Consider the following 19,624-nt stretch of genomic DNA (forward strand, 5'->3'; position numbering starts at 1 on the left):
TCTCTGAGCACAAGTCATAGCCCCTTTAGTACCCACAGGCAACCTCGGCTCCCACAAAACTCAAACAGTGGGAAGGGGGGTGTTCTTCCAAAACAGACGATTTGGATGCTGAGTAGCCCAAAAGCAATCCCATCAAAAGTCCTCATCAGGGTGTGCTCAGGCTAGGGCATTTGTTGTAAGAAAGCTGTGTAGACCCAGACGTGGGCAGTCAAGAACTAAGAGATGGCAGAGAGCAAAGGTGCAGTGATACAGCTTTCTGCTTATGCCCATTAAAGAAGAACATTTAATGTGAGGTTAGAAGAAGAATTCAAGTAGTATATATATCATCTCTGCAGTGATGTTCATGACATGGTTAAAAATGGCTTTGTCTCTCAAACATGGCCTTCCCCCAGGCTCCTTCTGCTTGTCTTAAGAAATCTTTGAAGACTTAGAAGAGAAAGATGTTTGCAAATGATGAGTCTTGCCTCACTTAGAAGTTTCCTTTAGGTAATGCTTACATTCTGACAAATACTTATTTATAATTATAAATGGCACCTGCCTGGCACTAAACTCTACTACAGAAATAGCTGATATGTGTCAGATCATAACTCTGACAATCATAACAATAATTGTCTAGCACTTTTCCATCTTCAGAGCATTAATTAAGAAGGCCTCAGAATAGCTCTACAATAAACTTGCCTGCAGTGTAATCACTCAGCATATAAACAAAATCCAAGGGCCCTGGAGTCCTGCCTCAAACTATAAAATAATTCTTTTTCCCTCTTTAACCCTGGCACAGGAGAAGGAGAGTGAGCAGGAGATAAGAGAGACATGAAAGATAAAAAGGAGAGAAGGAATAACACACTGGAAGTGAGCAGACTTCAGATGCCTGAGGGGATGGAGAACCAAGCAGACAGGGGCTGCTGGTTCTCTCCCAGAAACCCCAGCCTGGAGATCTCTAAAGTCAGCAGAGGCCAGTGGGACTGAGAAACTAATGCAAAAAACCTGAGAAACCCTGGGGTACAGAAGATGGTTATCTGTTAGTGAGGTAAATGGCAGCCCACGTAATAAACCCCATTTGAGAGGTTGTGGGAGGGGAATCTGTTGGAGGAGAGCTTTTCGTTGTGCTTTTTTTGCCTTCCTCAGTTTGGCAGGGTAGATTGCTGCCTGCCCTGCCTTATCACCATATTAAAACAAACAATCCTATTAAGCCAATAATAGAAATTGATTAAAGTTTATGTAATATACGATTTGCAAATCGGGGTAACATTTCAACCAGGGAGTCAAAAATGTTCCATAGAAGAAAGAACTTCCAAAGATATTTTTTTAAGTAATATTTTGTTGTGTTTTCAGTGAAAGTCTATACAGCAAATTAGTTTTCTGTTTCTATACAAATTTGTTCAGTGACATTAGTTATGTTTTTTAGAATGTGTCGACGTTCTCTTTAATTGTGTTCTGGTTGTTCTGTTTCCAGTATTCTAGTTTCCCTGCCCCCTTATCTTCTCGCCTTTGCTTTAGAGTAATTTTGACATTTTTGATCTCCTATAGAAGGTTTTTTTAATGGAGCACTGTACTCACAGGTGATATCCTCTATTTTGTGTGTCAATTTGTTATTTTGCTGAAAGGTGACCTCAAGAGATATTTTCTGTTCAAAGTTTAAAGAGTCTCTTGGGATAGTCTCAGGGAGAGCTGTAGTCTCAACTAGTCTGTTAAGTCTGTGCTTTCCAAGAATTTGAGTGCTGTTCTACATTTTTCCCCTGTTCTGTCAGGGCTTCCAAAGATTCTTATACCCCATCTTGCTGACATTGCCATGGAAAGAGGGACATACTAGAACTGGTAAAACAGTTTGTGGTCAGCAGTATTCCATACTTTTGAATTATCTTCAGCAAAATTCTGCTTGTGTGTGATGACAATTCAGAAGTGGTTACGCGGTACATCGGCAGGGAATCACCAGAAATTCAAGCCAGATTCAGAAGAAGATGTGGAACCAGGGATATCATTGCTACTGTAGGAGGATCTTGGCTGAAAGCAGAGAATACCAGAAAGATGTTTACCTGTGTTTTATTGACTATGCAGAGGCATTCAACTGTGTGCATCTTAACAAATTGTGAATAACATTGCAAAGAATGGGAATTCCAGGACACTTAATTGTGTTCATGAGGAATCTGTACATAGACCAAGAAGCAGTTGTTCAAACAGAACACAGGGATACTGTGCAGTTAAAGTCAGGAAAGGTGTGCATCAGCGTTGTATACTTTAACTATACTTATTCAATCTGTATGCTGAGCAAATAATCCAAAAAGCTGGACTATATGAAGAAGAAGGCAGCATCAAGATTGGAGGAAGACTCATTAACAACCTGTGATATACAGATGACACAGCCTTTCTTGCTGAAAATGAAGAGAACTTGGAGCACTTACTAATGAAGATCAAAAAGGTCACCAAAAAAGAGGAAGACCTTCAATGAGATGGACTGAAACAGTGTCTGCAACAAAGAGCTAAATATAACGACTGTGAGGATGGAGCAGGACCAGGCAGTGTTTCGCTCTGTTGTACACAGGGTCACTATGAGTCAGAATGGGCTCAATGACACCTAATAACACAACAGCTTCCATGGGCGTTGATTGTGGATCCAAGTAAAATGAAATCCTTGACAACTTCAATCTTCTCTCCATTTACCATGATGTTGCTACTTGGTCCAGTTGTGAGGATTTTTGTTTTCTTTATGTTAGGGTGTAATCTATACTGAAGGCTATAGTCTTTGATCTTCATCAGTAAGTGCTTCAAATCCTCTTCACTTTCAGCAATCGAGGTTGTGTCATCTGCATAAAGCAGCTTTTTGGATTATTTGCTCAGCATACACAGAGTGAATAGGTATGGTGAAAGGATACAACCCTGATGCACACCTTTCCTGACTTTAAACCACTCAGTATCCCTTTGTTCTGTCTGAACAACTGCCTCTTGATCTGTGTACAGGCTCCTCATGAGCACAATTAAGCGTTCTGGAATTACCATTCTTTGAAATGTTATCCATAATTTATTATGATCCGCACAGTCAAATGCCTTTGCATAGTCAATAAAACACAGGTAAACATCCTTCTGGTATTCTCTGCTTTCATCCAAGATCCATCTGACATCAACAATGATATCCCTGGTTCCACATCCTCTTCTGAAACCAGCCTGAATTTCTGGCAGTTCCCTGTCGATGTACTGCTGCAGCTGTTTTTGAATGATCTTCAGGAAAATTTTGCTTGCGCGTGATATTAATGATACTGTTTCATAATTTCCACATTTGGTTGGATCGCCTTTCTTTGGAATGGGCACAAATACGGACCTTTTCCAGTCAGTTGGCCAGGAAGTGTCTTTCAAATTTCTTGGCATAGATGAGTGAGCACCTCCAGCACTGCATCCATTTGTTGAAACATCTCAGTTGGTATTCCGTCAATTCCTGGAGACTTTTTTTTTTTTCTTTCCAATTCCCTTGGACTTCTTCTTTCAGTACCATCAGTTTTTGATCATGTGTTACATCCTGAAATGGTTGAACATCGGCCAATTCTTTTTGGTACAGTGGCTTTGTGTACTCCTTCCATCTGCTTTTGAAGTTTCCTTTGGCATTCAGCATTTTGCCCATAGAATCCTTCAGAATTGCAACCAGGGGGTTGAATTTTTTTTCTACAGTTCTTTCAGCTGGAGAAATGCCAACTGTGTTCTTCCTTTTTGGTTTTCTAACTCCTGGTATTTGCACATTACATTATAATGTTTTACTTTGTCTCCTTGAGCTGCCCTTTGAAATCTTCTGTTCAGCTCTTTTACTTCATCATTTCTTCCATTCACTTTACTCTACATTTAAGAGCAAGTTTCAGAAGCTCTTCTGACATCCATTTTGATCTTTTCTTTCTTTCCTGTCTTTTTAATGACCCTTTGCTTTCTTCATGTATGACGTCCTTAATGTCTTCTTACAACTTGCCTTGTCTTTGGTCAGTAGTGTTCAGTGTGTCAAATCTATTCTTGACATGATCTCTAAATTCGGGTGGGATATACTCAAGATTGTATTTTGGCTTTCATGGACATGTTTTAATTTTCTTCAGTTTCAACATGAACTTGAGTATGAGCAATTGACTATCTGTTCTGCAGTCAGCCCCTGGCCTTGCTCTGACAGATGATATTGAGCTTTTCATCATCTCTTTCCACAGATGTAGTTGATTTAATTTCTGTATGTTCCATCTGGTGGGGTCCATGTGTATAGTTGCCATCGATGTTACTGAAAAAAGGTATTTTCCATGAATAAGTCATTGGTCTTGCAGCAGTCATGAAATCAAACAACATATTGCATTGGGCAAATCTGCTGCAAAAGACTTCTTTAAAGTGTTATAAAGCAAAGATTTGACTTTGAGGACTAAGGTGCACCTGACCCAAACCTGAAAACCCGTTGCTGTAGAGAGGATCCTGACTCGTAGCACCTGACCCAAGCCATGGCATTCTCAATCGCCTCATATGCATGTGAAAGCTGGACAATGAATAAGAAAGACCGAAGAATAATCGATGCATTTGAATTGTGGTGTTGGCAAAGAGTATTGAGTATACCATGGACCACCAGAAGAACAAAAGAATCTGTCTTGGAAGCGATACATCCAGAATGCTCCTTAGAAGCGAGGACGGTGAGATCTCATCCCACGTCCTTTGTACATGTTATCCGGAGGGACCAGTTCCTGGAGAAGGACATCATGCTTGGTACAGTGTCAGTATAAGAGAGGAGAACCCTCAATGAGATAGACTGACACAGTGCCTGCAAAGATGGGTTCAAACATAGCAATGATTGTGAGGATGGCACAGGACGGGGCAATGTTTCATTCTGTCATACGTGGGGTCGCTATAGTCAGAACTGACTCAATGGCACCTAACAACAATGACAAGAATTCCATACAACATTGTCTTGATGAACAATTAATATAATTAGGTCTTACCCTAAAACATAGCTCTAATTTGACCTTTGGAGTTTCTGTTGTCAAAACTGCACATAGATAATTCTTTAAAAGAACATAATGCCTAAGGCAAAATATTATTGAAGATCAAAGACCACAGCCTTCAGTAGGGATTGCACCTCAACATAAAGAAAACTAAAATCCTCAGAACTTGACCAATGAGCAACATCATGATAAACGGAGAAAAGATTGAAGTTTTCAAGGATTTCATTTTACTTGGATCCCCAATCAACAGCCATGGAAGCAGCAGTCAAGAAATCAAAACAAACATTGCATTGGGTAAATCTGCTGCAAAGGACCTCTTTAAAGTGTTGAAGAGCAAAGATGTCATCTTGAAGACTAAGGTGCAAAAATTCCAGGCCATGGTATTTTTAATCGCATCATATGCATGTAAAAAGGGGACAATGAATAAGGAAGACCGAAGAAGAGTTGATGCCTTTGAATTGTGGTGTTGGGGAAGAATATTGAATATACCATGGACTGCCAAAAGAACGAACAAATCTGTCTTAGAAGTACAGCCAGAATGCTTCTTAGAGGCAAGGATGGCGAGACTGCGTCTTACGTATTTTGGACATGTTGTCAGGAGGGATCAGTCCCTGCAGAAGGACATCATTCTTGGTAGAGTACAGGGTCAGCGGAAAAGAGGAAGACCCTCAGTGAGGTGGACTGACACAGTGGCTGCAACAATGAGCTCACGCATAACAAGGATTGTAAGGATGGCTCAGGACATGGCAGTGTTTTGTTCTGTTGTACATAGGGTCACTATGAGTCAGAACTGACTCGATGGCACCTAACAACAACAACTAGACTATTATTTGACTTAAAGTTGAGTTTTAGAAAACCAGTGTTCTCAAGCTCAAGATTCAAAGATCATCTCAGGATGACAGTGTGGGTGGGTTACCCCAATCTCCATGGAATCCAGAAATCTGGATCCCAAGAGAATTAAAACTCCGTCCCTCCACCATTGTAAGGGATGAAAGCAGCAGTACCATTCCTGCATTCAGTAGGGTAATGGCTGTGGAGCCCCACTAGAGGAGGAAGGATAACCACTGTGCCCGCAGACCTGCTGACCCCTGAGTATTCTCTCCTTCCCCACCACTGCCTTCACAAGGCAGGGGTGAGGTGATTCCAGCCAACACAGGAACAGCGCTGGGGCAGACATGTAATTAGATCTCCTGGGACAGACTGGACTGCTGAGGTGGTGACAAGGGGGGCATAGTCAGTTGAGAAGCCCGCCCCTCCTGTAGCATTTCCACTTTTCCCGTACTCTCTCACCTTTAGCCCTACCCCTCAGGTTGTGGATACCATGGGGAATTGGAGCACCAAGGAAAAAAAAGCACACGTGTGTGAAAGAACATTCTGTGAGGCATCAAACCAAATGCCTTTACCAGATCTGGCAGAGTTGGTAAACAGGAAGAGTAAGACTTTAAAATAAGCAAACAACCTCAAAGAGCTATGGGGGGGGGGGGGGTAAAAAAAAGCCAAACCACTTGCCATCAACTTCAAAATCCCAGGTTTTAAAAATAATATGGTTACATAAAGACCTCAGAAGTGGTCCTCCTCCACGCTTAGCCTTTGGCAACCACAGATTTGTTCCCTGTCCTCAAATTTTTCCTCTTCCCAAATGTCATTTAAAGGGATATACAGACTGTCTAACGTTTTGTGACTGGCTTCTTTCATTCAGCATGATTAATGCCTTTGAGATTTATCCACAGTTCATTTATTTTATTGCTGAGTGGCATTCCATTGTATGAATGTACCACCGCTTGTTTATCTATCTACCCATTGAAGGGCATTTGGGTTGTCTCCAGCTTATGGTAATTATGAACAAAGCTACTATAAACAGGTGTGTACAGGTGTTTGTGTGACCATGTTTCAGTTCTCTAGGGCAGGATTTCTCAACCTCAGCACTGTTGATATCTTTTTGTCATGGGGGGACATTGTAGGATGTAGGATATTGTAGGATTGTGCGTTGCAGGATGTTTAGCAGAGTTTTTCTGGCCCCTACTCACTAGATACCAGTAGCAGTCACTCCCCAAGCCTCCAGTTATGACAACCAAAATTTCCCTGGGAGGGCAAAATCACCTCATGGAGAAACATTGCTCTAGGGTAAATATCTAGGAGTAGACTTGCTGAGTCATATGAAAAGTGTCTATTTGCTTAGTATGAAGCTGCCAGACTTGTTTCCAGAGTGGCTATAATGAGGGTTGAGAATGGAAGTAAAAAAAAAAAAGTGAAGACTGCTTATTCAAGGAGGTTGGCTGTAAAAGAGAGAGCAATGGGCTCATAACTGACGAGGAATCTGGGATGGAAAAAGGGTTTTTATGGAGATTGGACCTGAGCCAACAGAAAGGGATAAATTGAAGACACAGGAGAACAGGGTGATTCAAGATCATCCAAGTTTCCTGAAAACCTAAAAGGAGCTGCTTTCTGGACCACAGGTGGAGATTAGCTTCCGGCTGGAGGAGAGAAGAATTAAGGCGTGATGCGGATGTGCGTTGCTTTGTAGATTTGAGATTGCGATATTGAAGTAGCTCCTGCCAGACACCTATCTTTCCTGTAAAGTAGGAGGCTAGCCTCCCTCTGACAATGAGGGGAAGGTAGTTAGGGGTGAGAAATTAAGAAGAGTAGAGAAGGTGTGAAACAAAAATTGTGGAGATTGGCAGAAGAAACTGATCAGGAAAATGTGATCAGATATCAAATTTAGATTGGTGATCATGAATTTATGGCAGTTACCAATCAGTCTACTGTCATGGTTGTTTCCAGCGCTAAGTTCCCTGATGGAGGCACAGAGAAGAGGACAAGTGGCATTCATCCAGGGTTGGGACTTTGCCAAGTGGTGCCGTGAAGGACTGTGAGGCACAAGAATGTATGATATTGGCCATAGGGTTGAAATGGTAGGCCACAATAGAAATGGACAGAGCAAAAAACACAAATGCAAGAGGGTAAGGAGAAAGTAGATGGGCCTTGGGCCGAAGGTTCCAGTAAAATAAAACCAGCGGTGTAATGATGGTAACTGAATGAGCATTTCTAGGAAAGTAGCTAAAGTGGATTAGGGAAGGTCACTGAGATTAATAGGTTCAAGAATTTAATGGGCCATCCATGTTGGTGTTGAGGTTTCCCAGGGTGACCACGGGTCTTGTAGAAAAGACAACACTGTGAGTCAGGTTGGTGCCAGTATTTTCCGTAAATGAAGGTTCATTTCCTGGAGACTTCCATGTTGAGATCTTTTCCATTGGTGTCTATGACACCACACCCTCCTAATTGTCCTTATTTCTCTTCTGCCTCCTTTGAAGTTTTCTCTACATTTTAGTTCTTTTACATTTGAATTCTGAACTTTAAGATCACCCACAATAAAAAAAAAAAAATAGCAGGCAGTAATTTAAACTTAAGTTATAAAGTCCATTTTATATATACTGGTAAGTAGGGCATTTCATTTGTAATTTTTTATAATTTATTTTATTTTTGTTGTTGTTTAGAACATACACAGCAAAACATACAGCAATTCAACAGTTTCTACACGTACAATTCAATGACATTGACTACATTCTTCAAGTTGTGCAACCATTCTCACTCCCTTTTGTTGTTCCTCACTCATTAACATAAACTCACTGCTCCCTAAGGTTCCTTTAATCTTTCAAGTTGCTGTTGTCACTTTGATCCCACATTAAAAAAAAAAAAAACCAAACCCAGTGCCATTGAGTCGATTCTGACTCATAGCGACCCTATAGGACAGAGTAGAACTACTCCATAGAGTTTCCAAGGAGCACCTGGCGGATTTCAACTGCTGACCCTTTGGTTAGCAGCCTTAGCACTTAACCACTACGCCATATATAGATAGTTCTTAAAAGAGCATAATACTCAAGACAGGCATTTTTTATTAGTTACGTTAAACTATTGTTTGATTTTAAGCAGACTTCAGGGGATATTTTTAGTTCGAGGTTTAAACATTAGCTTTTCAGGGTAATAGTTTCAGGGGTTCATCCAGCCTCCATAGCTGGAGAAAGTCTAGATTCCATGAGAATTTGAAATTCTGCTGTGCATTTTCCCCCTTTTGGTCAGAATTCTTTCATAGACCCTTTGATCAAAATGTTCAGTAATGGCAGCAGGGCACCATCCAGTTCTTCTGGTCTCATGGCAAAGGAAGCAGTTGTTTGTGGAGGCAATTAGCCACACATTCCATTTCCTCCTCCTATTCCTGGCTGTACTTCTTCCTCTATTACTTCAGGAGAATAGAGACCAAGAGTTGTGCCTTGGATGGCACTTGCAAGTTTTTAAGACCCCCAGGCACTAAGCAACAAACTAGAAGGCAGAACAGAAGCATTAAACATGTTATTAGGCCAATCAACTGGGATGATCCCATGAAACCGTGACCCTAAACCTCCAAACCAAGAAACCAGATCCCGTAAGGTGTTTTGTTGTACATAAGCAATCTCAGAAGCTACTCTTTTTTTTTGGTCATGGTTGTAAATATATCTATCACACAACTTTTTTACAAGTGTATAACTTATTGACAGCACTTAAAATAATCAGCTGTGCAACCCTACCCTTAATCAATGTGATTTTTTCATCACTGTAAACTGAAACTCAGTACCCCATAAGCAGTGACGACCCCTTCTCCTCCCTCCCGCCCCAGGTAACCACTAATAAATTTTGGTCTCTATATACTTGCCCATTCTTGTCTTTTTCTATAAGTGAGGTCAGAGAATACATGTCCTTTTGTAATTGACTTGTTTCACTCAGCATAATGTCTTTAAGCTCCATCCATATTGTAGCATGTATCAAGACTTCATTTCTCCTACTGGCTGAGTAGTTTATATTATCCCTTTTATTTGAAAGTTTCCCTTGCCTCAATTCCACATTTCCTGCTTAATTCCTTCTCATCTTTTAGGGAACTATCCTCCCCCCCAAAGAGGTCTATGCCATGTCCTCCCATGGGAACTTGGACCTTCATGTAATTGCTTGTTTAATTGGCATCCCACCTGCAAAACTGAGATCTCAGCGAGAGCAGTAGGTATGTCTACATTGCTTTCTAATGTCTCTCCTGTGTCCAGAACAATGCCTGGTACAGGACAGTCAATAAATATTTATTGAATGAACAAAGTTCATCCTATAAAGTAACTAAAATCTATACTGCGTATTGTTGTGAATTCTTGGCCTGTCAATTATTATACCTCTCTTCAATGTTTTCCCATATTTTTGTTGGAACTGAAATTTTTAATAGAAAATTTATGAAATTTTTAATGTAAAATTTAGATCGTAAACCAAAAGATGAACCTTTAGATAAAAGTAGTTGTGTCTAGATTATTGTTGCATCATAAAAGTGGTAAAGTGAGGGATATAAAGCATTTATCTTAGAAAAGAGCTCAATGAATACAAACACCTAGAATCTAAACGTATTGGAAATAAATAACACCTAAGGGGTAAACCCTGGTGGCGTAGTGGTTAAGTGCTACAGCTGCTAACCAAGAGGTCGGCAGTTCAAATCCACCAGGCGTTCCTTGGAAACTCAATGGGACAGTTCTACTCTGTCCTACAGGGTCGCTATGAGTTGGAATAAGGGATAAACTGAAAACCCTGGTGGAGTAGTGGTTAAGAGCTATGGCTGCTAACCAAAAGGTCAGCAGTTGAAACCCACTAGGTGCTCCTTGGAAACTCTATAGGGCAGTTCTACTCTTTCCTATAGGGTTGCTATGAGTCGGAATTGAATCGATGGCAGTGGGTTTAAGGGGTAAACTGCTCTTTCCAATGAGATGAATGAGCTGTTCCAGGCAAGCTAGAAGCCAAGCTGCAAAAGGAAATTAATATCATATGAGATAGACCATATAACCTTCTCCTTTGCCATGGGCCGTTGGGCCTATAAATGTATCTCCACACTTGGGCAACTGGCAGTCAGTAAGTGGTTGATTGATCAATGAGCGTGTGGGAGAGGAAAAGCACTTCCCCAACCCAAAGCACCAGTGGGACAGCTCTGCCTGGTGCTCTGCAGGTCACAAAACACCATCAGCTGTAGCCTATCATTTGATTAATGCAGCAGCTCAGGGAAGTGGATAGCGTGGGGATCACTGTTCCCATTTTATAGCTGAAGAAACTGAGACCCAGAAAGTTGAAGTGATTTGTCCAAGGCCACCCAGCTAGTAGATATTAGTACCAGAGAGAAAATCCAAGTCTATATCTCTTTCTTCATTACTACATAAATTTACGGAAGATAGTTTTCCAAGACTGAGTAAGACTGAGGGGATTTTAAATAAACACCTCAATAATTCCTTATTAAGATAAGGAATTATTTTAATGTTTATCTTAAAAAACTGTGGGTTCCTGGATGGTGCAAACAGTTAACATACTCGGCTGCTAACTGAAAAGTTGGCAGTTTGAGTCCACCTGGACTCAAGCTTGGAAGAAAGGCCCAGAGATCTACTTCAGAAAAATCAACCTTTGAATACAGTATGGAGCACAGTTCTACTCTGAAACACACATGGGGTTGCCATGAGTCGGAATCAACTTGAGGGCAATTGGTTAACTGGCAAAAAAAAAAAAAAAATGTATAACCTGTGATGGAAACAGCTCAATTCTCTGCAGTAGTTATGAAAAGCTTGGGATAAAATGCCTCATTTTAATATGACTTTCTATCTTCTAATGAATATACCATGGACTGCCAGAAGAACGAACAAATCTGTCTTGGAAGAAGTACAATCAGAATGCTTCTTAGAAGCAAGGATGGCGAGGCTGCATCTTACATACTTTGGACATGTTGTCAGGAGGGATGAGTCATGTTTGGCAAAGTACAGGGTCAGCAGAAAAGAGGAAGACCCTCAACGAGGTGGATTGACAGTGGCTGCAACAATGAGCTCAAGTATAACAAGGATTGTGAGGATGGCGCAGGACCGGGCAGTGTTTCAATCTGTTGTGCATAGGGTTGCTATGAGTCGGAACCGACTCGACGGCACCTAACAACAGCAACGAGACAGGATACAGAACTGCAAGGGCTGCGCTGCTTAGGGGCCGCTGTTTTCATACGGTGGTCACATGAACTCTCCCAGCAGGCCTGCTCACTCAGCCCAGCTGCGAGACACAGCACACATGAAGAACCTTGGCAAGTGGGCACGAGCTGGAGAGAAGCTCAGTTCAAGTCAGGGGCAGGAACAGAGTCTTGGAGAATGATTTTCTTGCTTAAAAACCCTGCAAACTTAATAGTACAGAATCTAGGCTAACATGTTACTGTTTGCTGCAGTACTAGCTTTATGGGTCCCCTGAGTGTATTTCTTTTCCAGGGTAGAGCCGTGTTAATGAGGCCATAGACAGTGCACCGTTCTACACCCGAGATGGCTAAGACAAAAAGGGAAGCAGCTAATAATAGCCAGTGTTTCTTAAACACCCATCCTAAAATATAGTTTCCTTTTGTGTGTGTGATAAACAATATCATAATCAATGATCAATATACCTTATAATCAATGATCAGTATAATCATAGTCAATGAAGTCAGGTCCAGCACTAAAGATAACAAAACCAAAAAACAAACCCTTTGCCACTGAGTCAATTCCAATTCATAGTGACCCTATAGGACAGAGTAGAACTGCTCCATAAGTTTTCCAAGGAGCTGTTGGTGGATTTGAACTGCCAGACCTTTTGGTTAGCAGCCGAGCCCTTAACCACTGCGCTACTAGGGCTCCAGAGTAGAGATAGATGACGACAAAACAAATCAAGAGAACAGTAAGTGTGTGTTGTGGGGACTATGTGTTTGCCACATCCCTGAATAACAAAGAGCCTGTGTAAGATGGGGTTTTCTCTTATACATGAGCAAACACAAAGTCTAGCCTATCAAACCTTCTTTTTTTTTTTATCACTATTATGAAATATTTTAGACATATAAACAAGTATAGAAGATAATGTAACCAACACCTATGTACCTACCATTCAGCTTAAGAAATAAAAACACCATTCAAGTTCCCTATTTACCTCGGCCCTGATTCTATTCTGGTGAGACAGTGTCTTGTGTTTCTGCATATCCTACAGGGAAGAACTAAAATTTGTTCTATACCATGGTTTCAAGAATGACTCTATAGCAAACGGACTTGGAAATACAGAGGGTCTCTCTCTGGAACAAAAGCCAGGCAGGCTCGCTGCCCATTGTAAAAAATTGGGTTCCCTAAACTCAGGGCTCCTCTGTTGTAACATAACTCACTGCATGTGTCAGCATCCATCTGGGCCCATTTGTGTCACCTTCGTGGCATCTGGGGCGAGAGGATCTGCTAATGCTGCCTGCTGTGATGTGAGTCACAAAGCATTTTGACCTACAAGTCTTGTGCCTTCAACCAGCATCCATGAAACTGTGATCAGTAAGGTAAGATCTCAGATCCTTCAAAGCTCTTGAAAGCCATTATCTTAAATTTGGTGTTTATCATTTCTGTATATATCAAAAATATATTGTTTTGCTTGTGTACAAAGTTTACATAAATAGAATTATGCACTAGGTATCCTTCGGCAACTGGTACTTTCTCTTAATATTATCTTCTTGAGATTTATTCATACTGATCCATATTCTAGTTCATTCATTTTTAAACACAGTAAAGCTCTAGTTCATTCATTTTTAAACACTGTATAGCTGTTGCTGGAAACCCTGGTGGCATAGTGGTTAAGAGCTACGGCTGCTAACCAAAAGGTCAGCATTTCGAATCCATGAGGTGCTCCTTGGAAACCCTATGGGGCAATTCTACTCTGTCTTATAGGGTCGCTATGAGTCGGAATCAACTTGATGGCAATAGATTTTTTTTTTTTTTTTGAATAGCTGTTGCTGAACCTGGAAAGGCTGGTCCTGTCCGGCATGCTCAGACTTGCCGGTGATCTGGACACTGGTCTTTAAGAAAGAGAAAGTAAATTCATTGCAATGTGTGAGCAAGGAGCTGGGAGGGAGCTCCTCAGATCCAACTTCCGGAGCTATGGGGAAGCAGGGCTTATATGTGATTTGGGCAGCAGGATGGCAGCCACGAAGGCATTCTGGAGAGGGAAAATTCTAGAAGGACTGCGTAGGGAAGACCTTACAGGAATTATGGCTGCCCGGAAACAGGATGTGGTATAGATCATATTGGACCTCTTGCTTTGGAATAGGGTCCAGATGATGATTTTCCTTTTGATTTGTTCCACCTGTTGCTGCATCCACTTTTGAGGCCAACTAATGGTCACAGCTGGCCCTTCTGCGCATGCGGGGTGGGCCAAATCTGACTTGGGCTGATTTAAGGTAGTTGTCTTTGACTAATGGAAATTTACTGGCATTCATAGGGTCAGGTTACATAGCATTTCACTATATGAATACAATTTATTTATTTATAGTCCTATGAGATGGAATGGACTCGATGGTAATGGGTTTGGTTTTTTTTTGGAGGGGGTTATTATTTCACTTTTGTTGCTGTTTAGATCCCTCCCGAATTTTATTTTAGCAACCAAGGCTTGCAATGAACATTCTTGTTCATGATTCTTTGTGCATATATTACAGAGTTTTTCTTGGGTATAAACTTAGGGATGTAAGGGATGGAATGAAATGTGAATTCATCTTCAGAGATATAGTCAAATTCCTCTCCAAAGTGGTGGTACCAAAGTAATATATGAGAGTTATTTCTTTACATCCTTGCCAACATGGTGTTGTCACACTTTGGAGGCTTTATTTTTCTAGTGAATGTAAAACACTGAACATCTCTTCACATGTACTTTGGTCATTCTTTCTCCTCTTCAGTTGTTGCTTGTATCCTTTGTCCATTTGTTCTGTTGCATTGTTATGTGTTCCTGATGAGTTTTAAGGATTCTTTATATACTCCCAATGCTAATATTTTCTGTTTTATATGTACAAATAATGCCTCCTAGTCTGTAGCTTATCTCTTCCTTTGGTTTATTACATAGTTTCTTAATTTCATCTTGGAATAATAGGAGAAACCTGTATCCATGGTGGTGTTCATTGGAGCCAGGGATCCAAGATAGTGATGACAGCATGTTCTGACCAAGCATTGTGTGGAGACTGGGATGCAGGAAACTTGGGTTCTAACCATGCTTCTTTTATAGCTTAATATTCTTGGGAAAATCCCATCATCTCTATGTCTCGAGGTCCTCATCTGTAAATTGGAAGGTTGGACTAGAAGATCTCCTGAGTACATTCTCAGAGGTATGGTTCTCTAGCACTGTAAGTCAAGGTCGTGTGCATTAAGCAGGCAACGACAGGACCTATGTGGAAGAGCTCAACTTGACTACAATTTAGGAGATGACTGACTGGCCTGTGTTGCTTCCCTTGACTCCTCCACACGGGTAGTAGCCACTTTCTCCTCTGTGTGCCCACAGCACCTGCTCATATCGCTACCACAATACTCATCATATGCTCTTATTGGTGGGTTTTGATTTTGTTCCTCTGACTAGATCACGAGCTCCTAGAGGACAGGGTTTCCTTCAGCTTATCTCTAGCACCTACCATACATCCTGACTCAGGGTAGACCCTCAGTAAATGTTTGATGGATGTTGGAGGGAGGAAGGGAAAGTGGGAAGAAAGGAAGGAAAGATACCTAGTGAACAGTTACACATTAGGGAAAAGAACTCTTGGCAAATATTGTTGCATCTGTTTTATAAGAGGAGTCAGTTTTTCAAGAGCACACAGGAAAACAATGATGTGGTTAATAATAAAAACCAATAATCTCTGACTTTTAATCTGATCTTGTAACTAATAGAGTCTACAGCCTCACTATTTTAGCAAAAATAAACTAGATTTGAATTAACCTCATATTTATCCTTTTTGTACAACAGGGACATAGTCTTAAAGTTTTGACCTTTTCCCTGCTGACATGGTCTGAAAGATTAAAAAGGGACTCTCTAAGCTTTAAGACCTTTTATAATAGTGATCTATCTAATATCAGGGGTGGAAGTATTTAAATAATTCTCTCTTAGCTGTAATGTGATTCTCTGCGTGTGGTAAACATAGGAAGAAAAAAAAATCTATGTGATAAAATTGCTTCTGTTGTCATGACAACAGGAAGAAGCAACAGGAGGGAAAATCTTGGCTATTAAAAATGATCTGTTACAAGGTGTGGGTATCATGAGGCATGGTGAATACTCTGTCCTTCATTTAGTTTTGTCTTTACACAGGTTACTTCACTGCCACGAAAGTAATCCAATTTTCTCAGCTGCCCATTAGCCTCTGGAAAGGCAAAGCAGATTCTGAACAGGGCGCTTTGCTTACTTGGGGATAATACATTATCCGTTCATCTTGAAAAATTGCCCGGTGTCTCTCCCCTACTGTAATATCGTTTTTTGCAATTTATTATACCAGTATCTCTGAGTTTGTTTTTATTATAGCTAGTAAGGTCATTATTATATAATAATAATAATAAAAATAAGTAGATTACAAGAGGCAGACCAGAAATAGAATTAGGGTGTGGAGATGAACAGTGTAATGGCGATAAAGGTGTTAGCCATCTATCCATTCTACTGTCCTCTGGCAGGCCTTCTCTCTGCCAAACAACAGCTTCCAGATGTGCTGGTATCGCTGGTAATCTCATGGTTGTACATCCTGTAATCCTGGGCAGTTGGGGAGTTGCTGACAAAAGGGATCATCTCTGGAGAAATCCTTTAGGTGGTTTCTTTGGAACATTACTTCCAAAAGTGTAGGTTCCAAGCCATGCGCTTCAGAATCACCCAGTGTGCTTGTTAAAAACTTGTATTTCTAAGTCCCATTCCCGGTCTGTTGAATCAGAAATGCTGGGGGTGGGCTTGAGGGATTTGAATTGTTAACGTGCATGCTAAAATGTGAAAATCACTGCCTTAGAGCAAAGTCAGAAAAACTTTAGGGAAATCCCCTCTGGCACAAAGGTGGAAGAGTTTGCACCCTAGATAATGAAAAGGGAAGCAGAGAAGCTCAAGATGAAGCTTAGCTATTTCACAGCTTTCCTCAGGTCTTCTCGCCGTTCCAATTGTTGTAGATTTAATCCAGACTATTTTTTTTTTTTTAATGTCCTCTGGAGCCCTGGTGGCGCAGTGGTTGAGAGCTTGGCTATTAATCAAAATATTAGCAGTTTGAATCCACCAACCGCTCCTTGGAAGCCCTATTGGACAATTCTACTCTGTTCTATACGGTCACTATGAGTTGGAATCAACTCGACGGCAACAGGTTTTTTGGGGGGTTAATGTGTTCTCTGGAGCCCTGGTTGCTTGGTGGTTAAAGCGCTCGACTGCTAACTGAAAGGTCAGCGGTTCAAACCCACCAGCCACTCCACAGGAGAAAGATGTGTCAGTCTGCTTCCATGAAGATTTACAGCCTTAGAAACCCTATGGGGCAGTTCCACTCTGTCCTATAGGGTTGCTATGAGTCGGAATCAACTTAACAGCAATGAGTTTGATTCTTTTAGTTCAATGCATCTTCTAAACCAGGTACTGTGTAATGCTGGTGAACATTTGTGTTACACATCTCAAAAGAGAGACTGCTTCATTCGGCCAGCCCTGGGAATTCCAGAGATGGAGTTGGTAGATTCCTAGATGAGCCAGCCAGGTAAACTAAAAGAAGGAGTGCCTTTAGACTAAAAGAAATTCAAAAGACTAGCAACCAAATGCAATGCTGCATCATGTTTCTACTCAGTTTTTTTAATTAAAAAAAGCAATTTTTGAAACAGTTGAAGAAATTCAAACACTGCCCAGATATTAATTTTAAGAAATTATTATTAATTTTATTAGGTGGGATAATGGTATTGTGTTTATATTAAAAAGAAGCCTTATCAGTTAGACATATATATTGACTCTTTACAAATGAAATGATATGATATTTGGAATTTACTTTAAAATAACCCAGTGGGAGATTGAGTGGGAAACAGGGAATATAAATGAAATAAAATGATATGTTTGTTAATGAGTATTAAAGATGGATGATAAATATATGAAAGTTCACTCTTCTCTTTACTTTGTAAATTTACTTTGTAAATCTGAAAATTCCCAGAGGCACTAAAAATCTTTTTAAATGAAACTGGCATCTTAGGGGGAGTGCAGTCCTGGAGATAAGAAGATAGATAGAGGGCTGCTAAAAAGGGTCACAAGTGATGAAGCCGTGAACTATGAGACTGTCCATGGGGGTAGAGTGGAGACCTGGATACGGACCACACTAAGGAGATAGAAGCAGTAAAGCTTGATGACCCGTTGAGTGAGGGACCTAAAATAAGTAGCAATCAAAGACAACTCTCAGCTCTCAGGCTTGGATGGATGGCTGCATGGTGGGACCACCCACCAAGCAAGGGCATTCAGAAGAAACTAAAGTTAGGAATGAAGGAGTGATGGGTTCTATTTCAGACATGTTGAGTATGAGGTGCCTATGGGACATCCAGAGCTTGGGAAAGAGGTCTGCACTGGAGATACGGTTTAGGCAGTTATCAGCTGCAGCATAATTTCCATGGAAACATTTAGAGTGTAGGCCCAGGAAAAACCTTCCCTTTGTGTGCTTGCACTTCTTATCAAATTAATAAATTGCTCTCGGACTGTTTCAACATTTAAAAAGCAAAACAGTAGCTTTACCGAGGAAAATGATATACAAGTACCAAATGGTAATGTTTTCTATCTGTGCTGCTCTGTTTCATCTCAGTTTCCATTTCAAATATGTGGTAGAGCTTCAGGGCTTAACTTCAGGATTTTCTTATTTCCCTTCCCTTTAGTAAAGAAGTTTTCAAGAGAACACTCAGGTTTTAATGCATTAGAACAAAATTCTCATGTGAAAGATCAAATTTCACTTTTTCTTTTTTACCTTTTTGTCTATTTTGTCCTCTTCCAAGTTGCCCACAGTATTCTAAAAATCAAGAGAAGATATCAAATACCTCCCTCTAGATCCAGGGTCACAGTTCAGTTCCCTGTTTTTAAAAAAATAGCCATGATAGGGTTAAATCCTTGGGTTAACATGTGTATTCTGAAGGAACCATGGAGCTGCTGATATGAAAAACCATTTTGAGTCGGAAATCAATTTATACCTTGGAGCAGGGCAAAGAAAAAAAGAATGAGCACCATGGTGTTTGTGGCTGTGGGGCTCCTGATGCGTCGATGGTGGAGGCACCGAGCCATCTGTTAGGCTTTAATGAGACATTGCAACAGCATTTTGGTTTGCAGCACAGTCATTTCCCAAACCAAAATCAAAGTTTTTCTGTCACCTATCAAGGCTCTTATAGGTCTTTTTATTAAAAAGACATTGGTATCTTTAGCATTTGTATTCAAATGAGAAGAAAAGCACATCAGTTTCTTCCTTTTTCTGTTCTGGGCTTGTCATGGATTGAATTAGGTCCCCAAAAAATATGTGTCAACTTGGGTAGGCTATAATCCCCAGTACAGTGTGATTGTCCTCCCTTTTGTGATCTGATGTAATTGTCTTATGTGTTGTAAATCCTAATCTCTGCCTGTGGTTAATGAGGCAAGATTAGGTTATCTTGAAAAGGATTAGGGCGCGATGTCATCTGATGTAAAGGGAGTTTCCCTGGGGTGTGGCCTATATCACCTTTTATCTTACAAGAGATAAAAGGAGAGAGAAGCAAGCAGAGAGATAAGGACCTCCTACCACCAAGAATGAAGAGCCAGGAGCAGAGTGCATCCTTTGGACCTGGGGTCCCTGAGTTGAGAAACTCCTAGAACCAAAGGAAGATTGATGACAAAGACTGACAGAGAGAGAA

General features: G+C 40.8%; 1 protein-coding gene across 1 annotated transcript in view; it reads left to right on the forward strand.

Annotated features, from left to right (window-relative positions):
- SIDT1 (SID1 transmembrane family member 1) overlaps nucleotides 1-19,624 on the forward strand; it is a 140,846-nt gene that overhangs the window by 24,399 nt on the left and 96,823 nt on the right. The window lies entirely within an intron of this gene.

This window comes from Loxodonta africana, chromosome 1, assembly GCF_030014295.1.
Source record: "Loxodonta africana isolate mLoxAfr1 chromosome 1, mLoxAfr1.hap2, whole genome shotgun sequence".
NCBI classification, from domain to species: domain Eukaryota; kingdom Metazoa; phylum Chordata; class Mammalia; order Proboscidea; family Elephantidae; genus Loxodonta; species Loxodonta africana.